The 12,790-nt window shown below is 46.4% G+C and overlaps 1 long non-coding RNA gene across 1 annotated transcript in view; it reads left to right on the top strand.

Annotated features, from left to right (window-relative positions):
• Window positions 1–1,006: 1,006 nt before the first annotated feature.
• The window catches only part of LOC141743208 (uncharacterized), a 28,730-nt gene continuing 16,946 nt past the window's right edge, over window positions 1,007–12,790 (top strand). The window contains exons 1-2 of the long non-coding RNA XR_012586979.1: window positions 1,007–1,264; window positions 1,774–1,841. This is a non-coding gene — a long non-coding RNA (uncharacterized LOC141743208). The remainder of the gene's footprint in view (window positions 1,265–1,773; window positions 1,842–12,790) is intronic.

The raw sequence follows: 12,790 nt of genomic DNA, 5'->3' as shown, positions 1-12,790 counted from the left end.
CTAATTAACAGAGTTCAGCCCATTTTCATAGAATCATAGAACACGGGCCCCAGGGAGGCAGCAGACCTCCCTGTGGGAAGGGTCCGGCCTGCATATGGGACCCTCAGTTCCCCTCAGAATGGAACCCCCTATGACTATTGCCCTCCTCCTGCTCTTCACAGAAGCAGCCTTAATGCGTGGAGCTGGCTGCTTTGGCAGCTCCCTGGATGGGGCTTTATCAGCATCCTTAGTTCCCTCATCACCTATCTCCAGAGGCCCACATCTGTTCTGTACGGGCACCTGGGGGGGCATGGGGGGTCTGGAGGGGGCTCTCCTGCTGCCCCGAGCAGGTACCTGCTTCCATTCCCCCCCATCCTCTCCTAGTTCCCCTCCCTCTGCCTGGTGACAAGAGGGCAGGGGATCCTCTTCCTCTCATGGAGCCTCCGCCTGCTGCTTCTTCCCTGAGGCTGGCAGGGTGCGGCTCCACCGGTCAATCTCCCTTTCACACTCCCGAATGGTCCTCAGTCCTTCTGCTTCCTCCTTAGGCTCAGCCACCAGGCTGAGCAGATCATTGACCTGGTCGCAGCGCACACGGGCACTGCCTTTGCTGTCCTCCTGCCAGAGGGACAGACATTCCATGCAGCCCGTCGCCTGGACGGCTGCATGTCTCTCCGCCACGTCCGCTTGGGTCGCTTTATTCCTTCTGGCTTTGCCTATAGACCGACTGGAGACCATGTTTTCTCTGCAGTCGACCCGGCCTGTCTGCCTGCCCGCTCTCGTTCCTCCCCTCGCGGTCACCCGTCCCGCGCTCTGCGGTGACTGCCCGCCGCTGGCGTCGCCTCGCCGACGCACACCCTCCTCTGGCGCTCCGGGGCGGCTCCTTGGGTGACACCCAGGGAACACCCACTCGCCGCTTGTTTGCTCCCGAAGGGCTTCTTTTAAGAGGGGGGAGTGGTCCCCCCACTCCTCGTTCAGGCCTGCCCCCGGGGGCGCTGGCTCCGCCCCGCTCCTCCTCAGCTGCCTCCGCCCCCCGGAAGCGCCGGGTACCGGCCCGGCCCGGCCGCTTCCCCTGGCTTGAAAAGCCTCAAAAACGAGCCCCTTTGCCAGCCTTGTTTGCCGCGATTCCCTTCCCCAGTACAGACTTACCTGCACTGGAGCTGGTCTCCTCGGCGAGTCCAAGTTGGCAAGTTTGGCAGGTTCATCCCAAACTTGATGGTATCCAGTCACCCTGCTAACTAACACCCAGCATCAACGCTGAACTTAGACTTGCATGCCAATTCCTCAGGTATGGCTGGTCTCACACGCTTCGTTCTGCAATGACCTCTGCATCTCAAATAAGACTACACAGGAGCATAAATGCTTTGCTCAAAGGGCCATGGCTTTTTTAGCAGTGTGAGGTATGTGCAGAGCTTTGAAAAGACCAGAAGCTCCGCTTGCACAGTCAGGCTCGGCTCAGCTTCACTCATCTCATGTTGTCCTTTATCTCAACTGAATGGCTTCTTCTATTCTGAGCTCTGCGAACTGGTCACAAATGCGCACATAGACTTGTTCAGCTACAGCAGCAAAAGAAGGACTTTGGGTTGAGTGACAAAAATGGCGAGTTCACAGGAGGCTTTGGTCCTCAGATTCAGGTAGTCAATCAAAAGCTGGGCTTGGAAAGGCTTATGGGAAGGATGCATTGATAAAAATGGGGAAGGAGGCAGTGGGAGTGCAAGAGGGGAGGAAAGAATTGATTTATGATGAAGCCCAGGCAGCTGATCTGAAAGAGATAATTATTCTTCTATAACTGGCCAGGGAATGGCGGAGCCATTACGGGGATGAATGGAGACAGCAGAAGCAATTTGTCAGCCTGACTTGTTTGAGTGAGTAACTTCAATTCTTCCTTGTCTTCTTGTAAGTGATTTTTCTTTCATTGTCACATAGGAATGTGTTTTACATTTCAAACTCTCCCAATGCTTGCCTGAGTGAGGGAAAAGAAAAAGGAAGACTTTTGCACGAATATCAGCCATGTTTTTTTCCAGCAGCACCCACTGGCACTACTGAAACTACATGCACGCTGCATCAGTTGTTCCCAGTTTTGGGGGATTTCAGACTTGGCCGGAAAATATTCCTTCCCAAGGAAAATTTGGAATTCAAAAGAGACGGCCCAAGAGCAGAATGTTTCATCTCTCTTTTTCTGTGCCTATTATTCATTTGTATTTTTGATTGAAGCGAACAAAAGTTGTTTCTTAAAGCTTTCACTTTACGAACATAAAGCCACATGGTACGTGGTTGCTGTGCATTACTTTTGTGCACTCCAAAATGGCTGTGTTTTTTTCTGAGGTTCATTTGTAAGGGCACCTCATCCATATTCTACTGTGCTAAATTCTTCCACTTTCTTTTTAGAAGTGAGAGCCACCTCCAGGATTGGGAAGGAAAGCCAGACATGGGGCTGGATGGATAGGAAGCATAGGGATGGAGGTGAAGCATAGGAAGAAGTCCCTTGGATCTGCACCTGAACACCCCTCTCCCCCTGCACTACCCCTGATGGCAACCAACCCCAAAGGTGTCCCTTTTTTAATATTTTAAATTAGCTGAATGCCCTGAAAAATGTCCTTCAGGGAAGATGTTGACAGAGCTCACTTATCAGCATGGTGTCTCTTGTATGCCGAAGGCCCATGAGGATTCAAAACCAGTTTTTTCCTTTGACCCCCCAGGGCTGGTGGACATTTGCTGGGCAGGCCTGGCACACGTGGACAGCCCAGGCTCCAGATGTTGGCTGCTCCCTTCCTGACATAGGCTTGTGGTTAGTCCACTCTCTAGGTCAGGGATCTCCACTCAATTCCTCCTTCTGCACAAGCAGACCAACACCCCCAACTTACAGAAGAGTGCTTTGGCTGGCAGCCAACACCCCCTCCTCTCCAGGTTTTTGGAGGATGGGTCTAGGGTTCCTGCCTGCAAGGTGGAGAAGAGGGCCTTGGACCACTTCAGGTAAAGAGCATAATTGCGCCTGGTTCTCCTGCTTTGGAGGTGCATCCATTAAGGCTATTATATAAAAGTCTAGACAGCAATACAAGGGGAAAGCGTTTTTCCTGGTTGTGTTTTAGAAGAAAAGAGGGAACTCTGTTCTGTGCTTTGAATGGAAGAAGGCCTCAGGGGGACCTTCCGACCTTCAGAGAACAAGTGACCTTCCAGTAGCCCTGAGCAAGGGGAAGGGGATTTAGAGTTTGTCCTTTTCCTCATTTTTTCCTTACTGCCTAGTTTGAGGTAGCTCCCTGCTCAGCATCTTGGGTGATTTTGGACCTTTCTCTGAGAGGCCTCACCATCACCAAGTTCTGGGTCTGCTCTGCTGTGGACACCAAGCATCTAAAAGCTAGCCACTGCAGTGCCTGATTTTTCACTGTTCCAGTCTTTTAGTGGCTTAGGGGTTAGTGAGAATTTTAAAAGCACCTGAAGTTATGACAGCTTTTGGAAAATGTCCCCTCTGGCATAAGCCTGGCTTTAAGCAAGGCTTTAAGCAAGACTGCATATGGCCATGCTTCAGAGCCACTTTCCAATGACCCCACAGAGGAACTGTCAGTGTTTTCTTCCAGCTACTTTCCATACCTACCCCTTGTTACATGCTTAAGTTAAACTCTGGCTTTAGGGGCTATTGCCTAGGGAAAATTAAAGAAAATTTGTCGAGGAAGTTCAAGATCGGGTACCCTTGTGGTTTCCTTTGGAGGCTCTGACAAAGCTCATGAGCACTGTCTTCTGTCCCCAGACATACTTGCCGGTCCCCACCTCCGTCTCGCTTGCCTGTAGTGTGGCCACAGCTCCCTGGAAAGAAAAAGGCACTTCTAGGGAAAGAGATTCAGATGACCTGCTTTGGGCGCCTGCCTTATAATTAAATAAATAGCATCCTCAAAATGCCTGTTGTTCTCCACTGGCTGTGAAAGGTGACAAGCTCAGATGTATCCAGATTAAATGGGCACACCTGATGTAACTTGGCTGAGACTTTTCCTGCAGGATTTTGGAGACTGGGAAAAAATAGCAAAAAAAAAAAAAACTGATGAAAGACTTTGTCACCTTCTTTCTCTTAGGTACAGTATCCTGGAGGCAGGGCAAAGGGACAGCGAATGGGTGTGTGTGATTTACTTGGTCCCCTGGCTGCCATTTAGATAAGTCATGTTTCTTGTATCTTTTGCCTGGATAAGCTCATAAGTGCAAATACTTGCAGCTTCAAATGCGTCCATTCATTATTGAACAGGAAAGGGTAGTGGAGCACTTCTGTCAGAGGCTGGAATTTATAAAAGAAGCCATAAGTGATGCTAGTAAAAACCAAGCTGTTATCAGAGGAAGAAAGTGGGGGGAAGGAGGAAGGCAACCCCCCTGCATTTATTCCTCTGAGACACAATTAAAACCCTGAATGAAGATTTTTGGGAAGGACTGTGTCATTCCCTCTGTTTCATGTGCCACACTCAAAACGAATTATGAATTTGCAACAGAAGGAGGCCTTTCATCCCAGCTTTAGCTACTTGACTCAAAGTTTAAGAATAATGAATCTGCGGGGTCCCATTCTGCTTGTGCACCAGTGCAAGCCAGAGACATCTTGACTGGTGTGGGAAGGGTGACTGTGGTGCAAAGCCTAGCATGAGGGGAGGGAGAGAACATCATCACAGAATAGGGCATATATGTGCAAACTCAGGCTCGAGGTGGTTCAGAGTGAGACCGGCCATCTGGGGATTAGCTGGTAACAGCTAGAGTTGTTGTTACATGCCCAGAGGGAATGCCCTGTCTTTCAAAGATGTCTAATTAATTTTTCATGATGGTTTGGACTTGGCTTTTTTCTTCGCCGTGCCCCCCCCCCCCCCCCCCCCCCCGCAAGAAACTCTTGGACCTGTGGTGGAACGAAGCTGTTAGACGTGACTTGTGATTTATAAAGAATAAGCTTCTCTCTCAGGTTGGGATATGAAATGAGATATTTGGATATATAGAGCCAGCTTTATATGGCAGATTCTTTTCATTCCTCTCCCTCAAATGTAAAAAATAAAAATGTAGGCCCAAAGCTTGTAAAGATTCAGATAAGCTATGAAAAATGGAAAGTGCCTTTCTGCTGCTGAAAGAGTTCCTCTTTGTCAACTTAAATGCACTTTTATTTAATATATTTAACCAGATCAACACCCAGAGCAGCCTACAAATTAAAACACCAACCACAGAGCTTACTCCTGGAAGCCCTAAGACATCTTTCTTTCCCTTTGATAAGACTGACACATCCCATCTTTGGCTTAAAATAATCATCATGATGTTTCTAAACAGTCGAGGGCTGGAGAGTTTAAAATTCCCTGGATGGAGATGAAGTTTTCTGTTCATTGTAAGAGTTAATCTTTTTCTATTAGGGAAGTTAATGTGATATTGATTTTGTGCAGGGGAAAAATATGCTGCCATATTGCGATAGATGCAAAGGGTGAAAAGGGTTGGCAAAAGGAGATTAATATTTTTTATTCATTTTGAGAACATTCCCAGCAAATCTGTAATTGCCCAACACATGAAGGGTTTTTTTTCTGTGAGGTTAAACATTTTGCACTGTTCTTCTTGCAGCTACAAATCTCTTTCTTTTCCTTTCCGAACACATACGTAAGAGAAGAGTAATGTTATTCCTTGCTATGAAGTGTTACAGTTAGGTAGCAGCTGTGATGGTATCAGCCAATATGTTGCTTTTAATGATCTCACTCATACATTATGAATGAGGAATTTGCAAGGCAGGAAAACATAGTGAGCATAATCTTTAACTGTTCAGCTGCTAAAGAGCTTTGTACATGAAAGTTACAGTCCCTCTGACTTTCAGTCCACTTTGTTACACCCCAATAAAATTAACCCACTAACTTCAAAACAGCGTTTTTGCCTACAGATCTCAGCTTGGCAGAAGATATGCAGTGAGTTTTGACACGTGCATTTAGCAAATGGTGGTTCTTTGGGGTGTGCTGCTTAGTTTGCAACCCCTTTTTCAGATGGCACAGGAAGAGTGTGCTAAGGGCTCCATGACTCCTCCATCAGCCACTACCTCTTCATTAGTCAGGGCTGGACTAGCCATGTCAGGGATGTTGAAACACTCAGCCTGACCAGCAATGCCAGGTGGACGTCAGTGGACGGGGCCCTGTCCACACCATGGGGGGCCAATGACTGCACAGGGATTCCTTGGCCCCACATCTCTGCTCAGCTGCCGCTTTCCCTGGCAGACAGGAGCCCTCTCTACTTGCTGCTCAGGGTTTTGCCTTCACTCTCTTTTTCTTCTCCATCAGTTATTTCCCTCCTTGCCCTGGAGAATCAGGAGCTGACTGTGAAGGCATCCCATAAGATGCTCCAGACAACTGCATCATTTGTTCTTTCTTCTATGTTCTTTTCCCCCAGAGAAGAGAATCAGCTGCAAACTTCTCTAACACTGCAGGAAATTACTGTGACTTACACCCTGTCTGTCCTGCCTTATTGCTGACGGACATGAAGAGGACATTACTGCCTTCTACCTTACAACAACCTTTTGGGCCCTTGAAAACTCTGACATCCCCACTCCCTCCAGCCAGGCTTCTGGTCCTTAGGCTCTTGGAATGATTGTTGCCAGATGACCTACACCACATCCCAGCACAACCACTTTTGTGCAGGAGCCCGCCATGAGCACTGAGGACTGTCAGTAAATTACAAACTGATGCCTCTTCTTCTTGCCTATGGGCTATTTTGCTACAAAATAAAAGATGTTCCCAGTTTCCTTAATGGAAATCAGTCTCTTTCCATCCTTCCACTTTAATAGTTCATTAAATATATTGGGTTATATCCCCTTTCCTTCATACAGTATTGCAACACTCTCCTTGCTCAATGGACTTGGAAGATTTTTGCTTGTTTGTTTTCATTGCATAACAAAGGCATTTGTATGTCCTCCAATTTGGGGGCTGCTGGTGGTGGAGAACAGCAGACTCACAGCTTGTTCCCATGTTCCTCTCACACCATTAGGCCAAGGGCAGTGGAGATGAACACAGCAGAGGAGGAAGAAAGGAAGAGTAACTCCACTGAGGAAAGGAGATACTTGGAAGACACTTCTGCAGCCTTTGAGCCTGAATTTTCTTTGTGTGAACTTACCTAAAATCAAAGCAGGAATCACAGGGAGAAATGGTGCAGCTAGAGCTTTGCAGGAAATGAAATTACATCATAATTTCTCTTACTAATTTTAGGAAACCATGACTCTAGATGCATTTCTGGATTATACTTATATGCAAATATTCTAATATGGATGATATACCAGAAGATGGGCATTCACTGCCCTACTAAAAGAAAAAAAAATGAATATTTACATCTGCTTCAGCAGACAATTTGTTTATGGAGGGCAGCCAGAAGAAGAATCTCAGAAACGTTGATTTTATTCCTCGTAGGCAGGTATGCCGAGCCACTCCTGTCTTCACAGCATGGCAGACACTCCAGAAGAAGAAGAAAAAAATAATGCAATCACTTCCCGGCAGGGTTCACTTGTTCTTGGCATAAGGATTACTGAAGACAGGATGGGAAACGCAAAGTGCAAAGGAAGAAGGGCAGAAAAGCTACCCACTGTTCCTCCTGGTGCTGCACACACCTGCAGAGCATTCTCACGTACATCATGTGAGCACCTAGAATAATACACAGTTTGGCTTGCTGCTTCCAAATGTCTGGGGAGACTGCTTCATGGCTGATTTGTGCCAGCTGCTCTGGGGCAGCCATCACATCATAGAATCGTAGAATTGCCTAGGTTGGAAGGGACCTTTCAGATCATCGAGTCCAACCATCAACCTAAAACTGACAAAACCCATCACTAAACCATATTGCTAAGCACTACATCTACCCATCTTTTAAATACCTCCAGGGATGACGATTCCACCACATCCCTGGGCAGTCTTTTCCAATGTTTGATAACCCTTTTGGTGAAGAAATTTTTCCTAATATCTAATCTAAACCTCTCCTGGTGCAACTTGAGGCCATTTCCTCTTGTCCTATTGCCCGTTATGTGGGAGAAGAGACCAACCCCCACCTCTCTACAGCCTCCTTTCAGGTAGTTGTAGAGAGTGATAAGGTCTCCCCTCAGCCTCCTTTTCTCTAAGCTAAACAATCCCAGCTCCCGCAGCTGCTCCTCATAAGGCTTGTTCTCCAGACCCCTCACCAGCTTTGTTGCCCTTCTCTGCACCCGCTCCAGCACCTCAATGTCTTTTTTGTAGTGAGTGGCCCAAAACTGGACACAGTACTTGAAGTGGGGCCTCACCAGTGCCGAGTACAGGGGGATGATCATTGCCCTAGTCCTGCTCACCACACTGTTCCTGATACAGGCCAGGATGCTGTTGGCCTTCTTGGCCACCTGGGCACACTCCTGGCTTATATTCAGCCATCGGTCGACCAACACCCCTAGGTCCTTTTCTGCCAGTCAGCTCTTGAGCCACTCTTACCCAAGCCTGTAGCGCTTGTCCTACATTTGTGTCCTCTCAGATCTTGTCCCTGATGAGAATGCCTTGTGTTAGACCATGCCCTCCCTCCCCACTGGCCATTCATACCAAGCCAGGCAGCAATCCTGTAGGGATGTCCTAGGTGTCTACCAGGCCTCTACCCCTTTGGGAACTCCATCTGCTGCAGCCAATATCAGGTGGGCCTGGCAATCATGAGGTCCTCCGTTGGTGGCCCTGATACCAGATGGGCTGGGAGAGGGGCACCTGAGTCAGATTTGCTTAGAGGAGCAGCTCCATGTGGTGCTGGGGCCACAGCACAGGCAGGCTCTTGGGAGGCTGGTGAGGTCCCTGCATCGGGTGGGTTCAGCCATTCTGTTGAGGCTGAGGAGCAAATAGTCAGAGATTGCTATGGGGGAGCATCTGCCATCCAAAGTTTCTGTTGAGGTCACCTCTGAAAGTCAGAGGATGGAAGTTTAGGACTATGCCTTAAAGAAATCCACTCTTGGCCACACCACCCGCTCCGTCCTCCTTCAGTCTCCTTCCAGACATGTCGCCTTACGGCCAGTGGCAGTGATCCAAAGCTAGATGTGATAAACTGTGAGCATCCTCCTTCCTATTCCTCTTCACTCTTCTTCCCTTTTTTTTATTAAATCTCTCTGTCTCTCTCTTGCCACTTGAGTGAGAAACCAATTAATTTGTTTATAAATTAATTTGTTTATACTTTGCTTTCCTGTTTTTTGCTTCAGTATATTTTATGTCTCTACAGCCTCCACAACTAAAATAATCTTTAATCAAGAGGCTTCTTCTAATCCAAACTTTTGACACCTTAACCCACATTTTTTTTCACCCTTCAGTATTATAGCTAGATGTCTTCAAAAAGAGTCAGTTGCCTGCTTTTAGGCACCGTGCTAATATCAGGAAAACTGCAGTGTTAAATTCCTCTTGAGAAAAAAAAAATAATTAAGATCTTTTAAGTGAAAGACACAGGACCAGTAAAGAAGACTTAGTGTACCACTGCATACCATCCCACCTACCGTCTCCCATGAGACTGCGCAGTATGGACCTCTTGGCCCTGCTGTGCAGATTCCTTGTAGTGTGATGATCTCATAACTTGATCAAGAGAAAAGAGAAAAAAAAATATGTCTGCTGAAGTTTTCCCATTACCAATAGATATATTTGGGCTCTTTTGATGGCTGCAGCACATTGTGGTTCATCTAACTGCACTCTCTCTGCCATTTACTTATGGCATTATCTTACATTTTCTTCTCCTTCACAGGGAAAATAAAATATTTTCTCAGGCTGACAGACAAGGATTCATGTTCTGCTCTTTCAGTAATTTGGAAAATGAAAATATAGTGCTCACAGGGTGTGGGTTTTTTTAACAGATCTATATTTTATCCTTTCATGTCAGAAGTGAGACAGATTAATGGCTTCTGGAATTTATTTCCAATGCTGATTTTGTGTCCAAAGTTTTGAGAGCGACGAGACGGATCTGCAGTCCTCTCTCCACTGGGAAAAGGAAGTGGCATCTGTTCCTGCTTTGTCCTCAGAGCTGCCAGCGATGGTGTCTGGATCAACCATCCATCCTCTGCCAGTACATGTAGTCAGCCAGCAACACAGGCCAGAGAGCCCTTTTCTGCTGATGTAAATCAGAATTGGCCTGGAAGTGCTCTAATACATGGTAAGGAGCCAACAGTCCCTCAGTTTGCTGAGGGAACAAAAGAGTTTTAAATCATCTTTACTTTGCTTGTCCTTGGGACTTGTGCTAAGCAATGCTTAGCTGGTCTTAAAGACCTTGGCTTACTGCTTTGGCTGTTACTCTGATTTCTGTTCTGCTGGCTACCCCCGTGTAGAGATACACAGCAGGTATGCACAGCTTGTGACTTTCTGTCCTAAATGGTATTGGTTTGCTGAGCTTCACATGTGGCCATACTTCCTTACAAGTGAGCCGATGCTTCTGCCATGCTGTGACTGCTCAGTCCTTCTACCAACATTTTGATAAGACCCAGGTTTCTGGGTAGCATTTTATACAGCTTTCTGGAGATCGCTAATCCATAATGGTGATTTTACATTTACAGAGAGCACAAGGTAGTCATAAACCAAAGAGAGGAGAGAGATCGAGGGTACGGCCAGGGCAGCTTTCCCAGAGCCCTCAACCAGGAGAGACCAGAGCACCAGGCTGCATGGAGGGACGAGGGCAGCAGCAAAGGCTACTGCTGGCTGTGTTGGAGATGTCATTTCAGCCTCTCCTCCCTGTTGATTATAATATGCCACGGAAGCCAAATCAAGTCAGCATGGTGTTTGCTCTAATGTGGTTTGCTGTGTGAACTGGAGCAGGAAGAACAGAATACCTGAGCTCCAGAAGAAACGGATTACACTGACTTTCTGACACAACAGATGTCAAAGCCTCCCTCGCTCCCACAGCAATTTCTGCATTTGTAGCTGAGTTGGAGCATATGTTGTAATCCAGACTTGATTTAAGCTCTTCAGGTGATCGTGAATTCACAGCCTCCTGAAGTAAATTGTTTTAATTAACTCAGTGGTTGAAAACTTCTGCCTTATCCTTTATCTGAATTTATCTGCCTTCAGCTTCGAGCTGCAAAATCTTATTACGCAATTGTCAGTGAGATTAAGGTTTCCCCTCTCTGCGGGTACGCAGGGTAGCATTAATCTGCCCAGTTTTAGGTATCTGCAGTGCACATCTATATCTGCATTAGTCGTCAGTGATCCTTGCGTGGTCAAAGGAAAGAAATGGAGTCTAGCATGACACGAATTACCTCCCTTAGAATAGATGTCTAGCACAGATCAGATTAACTACCCTGCAGAAGTGCCTCTTTCTTTCAGACTGGATGGCCAGCTCAATCAAAATGTAAGGGAGGTGAACCTTCACAGATGAGAAGCAGTCACCGCTTAATCTAGCGAAGCTTTTTGGACCGAGTTATTATTTAACCTACAGAAGAAAAAACCCACTATGAAAATGGTAGAAATGCAAGGCATCAAGAGTACTTCCTGGGAAGGTTCAACCCTATTCTTCACTCTCTACCTGCAAATGGTGGCTGGTGGCTGGAAATTACTTTCATCTCACTGCAGAGAGTCAGCACCATGTCTGTTTGTCACTTCAGTCCTGTATCAGCTTTCAGGTTTATGCATGTGCAAATTATACCTGTTTCCAGCTTTCAGTGTTCCGGGGTTGCCTGGAATTTATCTTGCTTCCCCTCAAGTAGATTACATGGAAGAAAGAGCGTTGATTTTTAAAACCGAGGAAACTAATAGGCTAATATTTCCTTTCTTTCATCTGATCTGATTTAGAAATTACTTCTGCCTCAGCCATGGAAGAGAATAGACTGTCGGGGTTATATCCAAAGAGAGTTCAAAGCCTGGTTTTACACTGTAGGGAGAAATGGGCTAAAATCAATAAGATTCAACTTTAATTGATTTCCTATAGGGAAAAGTCTGCCCTATAATATCTGAAAGCCATTAGTCAATGTCTCTTTGAAGTATTAAATTTATTATGAAAACCCTGAAGATACTCTATTTTAAATCCATGGAAGCTTATGTGCTTACTGGATTACAGCTGTGTATTAAATATAACACTCACCATCTAATGGATCACAGCAGCATTTTCACACTACTATCATTATTTTGAATCTCATTTTGCTCCTGCACGCTCACACAAAAGGTAGCTATAAAATGCCTATCTGGCATTATGCCCACTTAATTATCATCTCAGGGATTATTATAATGGGAACATGGGGATCTCCTTTGAGAGTACAAGACCTATATAATAGCATCTCTTTATGCTTTAGTGTTTAGGACCTTCTTTCAGCTGCCCCAGGGTCTGGCAAATGGTCCTGGGTTTGGGGTGTTGTTAGTGGATGGTTTTCAACTTGTCTATGTTTGTTTCCAGACATGGGATTTTCTGTCCCTGCATTATGTTTATATTTACTGTACCTCATGCAGCAAACCTTTTGGTGGCTTTTCTTGGAGATGTAGTTAGTTTCTAAGGAGAAAAATGGTGCCACCATGCCCAGACCTTTACGGGTCCAGTAGTTGCTTGGACTTTGTCATCCCCAGCTCCACACTGAAGCTGCTACAAACCACAAGCCAGGCAAAAGTGTGACTCGGTGAATGTCCCTCACCTATGTTTTGCTTTAGCACAAAGCAAGTAGCATCTCAGTTTGTGGCTGCAGGCTACATCTACTGATTAAACTCGCTGAGTGTAAGTAGTCCTGACAGCTATATCAGTGGGATGTTTTATGGGGCTTCAGCCAACCTAGCATAGAAGATAACTGCTGGGATTTCTGCCCGGTGCTTGTGCACCACTGCTGGTGCGGGATCTTTGTAGTCAGCAGATGTGAAGGCACTGTCAGATGGCAGCATGCAGGCTGATGGAGAGG

Source organism: Larus michahellis, chromosome 4, assembly GCF_964199755.1.
Source record: "Larus michahellis chromosome 4, bLarMic1.1, whole genome shotgun sequence".
Lineage (NCBI taxonomy): Eukaryota > Metazoa > Chordata > Aves > Charadriiformes > Laridae > Larus > Larus michahellis.
This window is presented reverse-complemented; position numbering and strand designations above follow the sequence as displayed.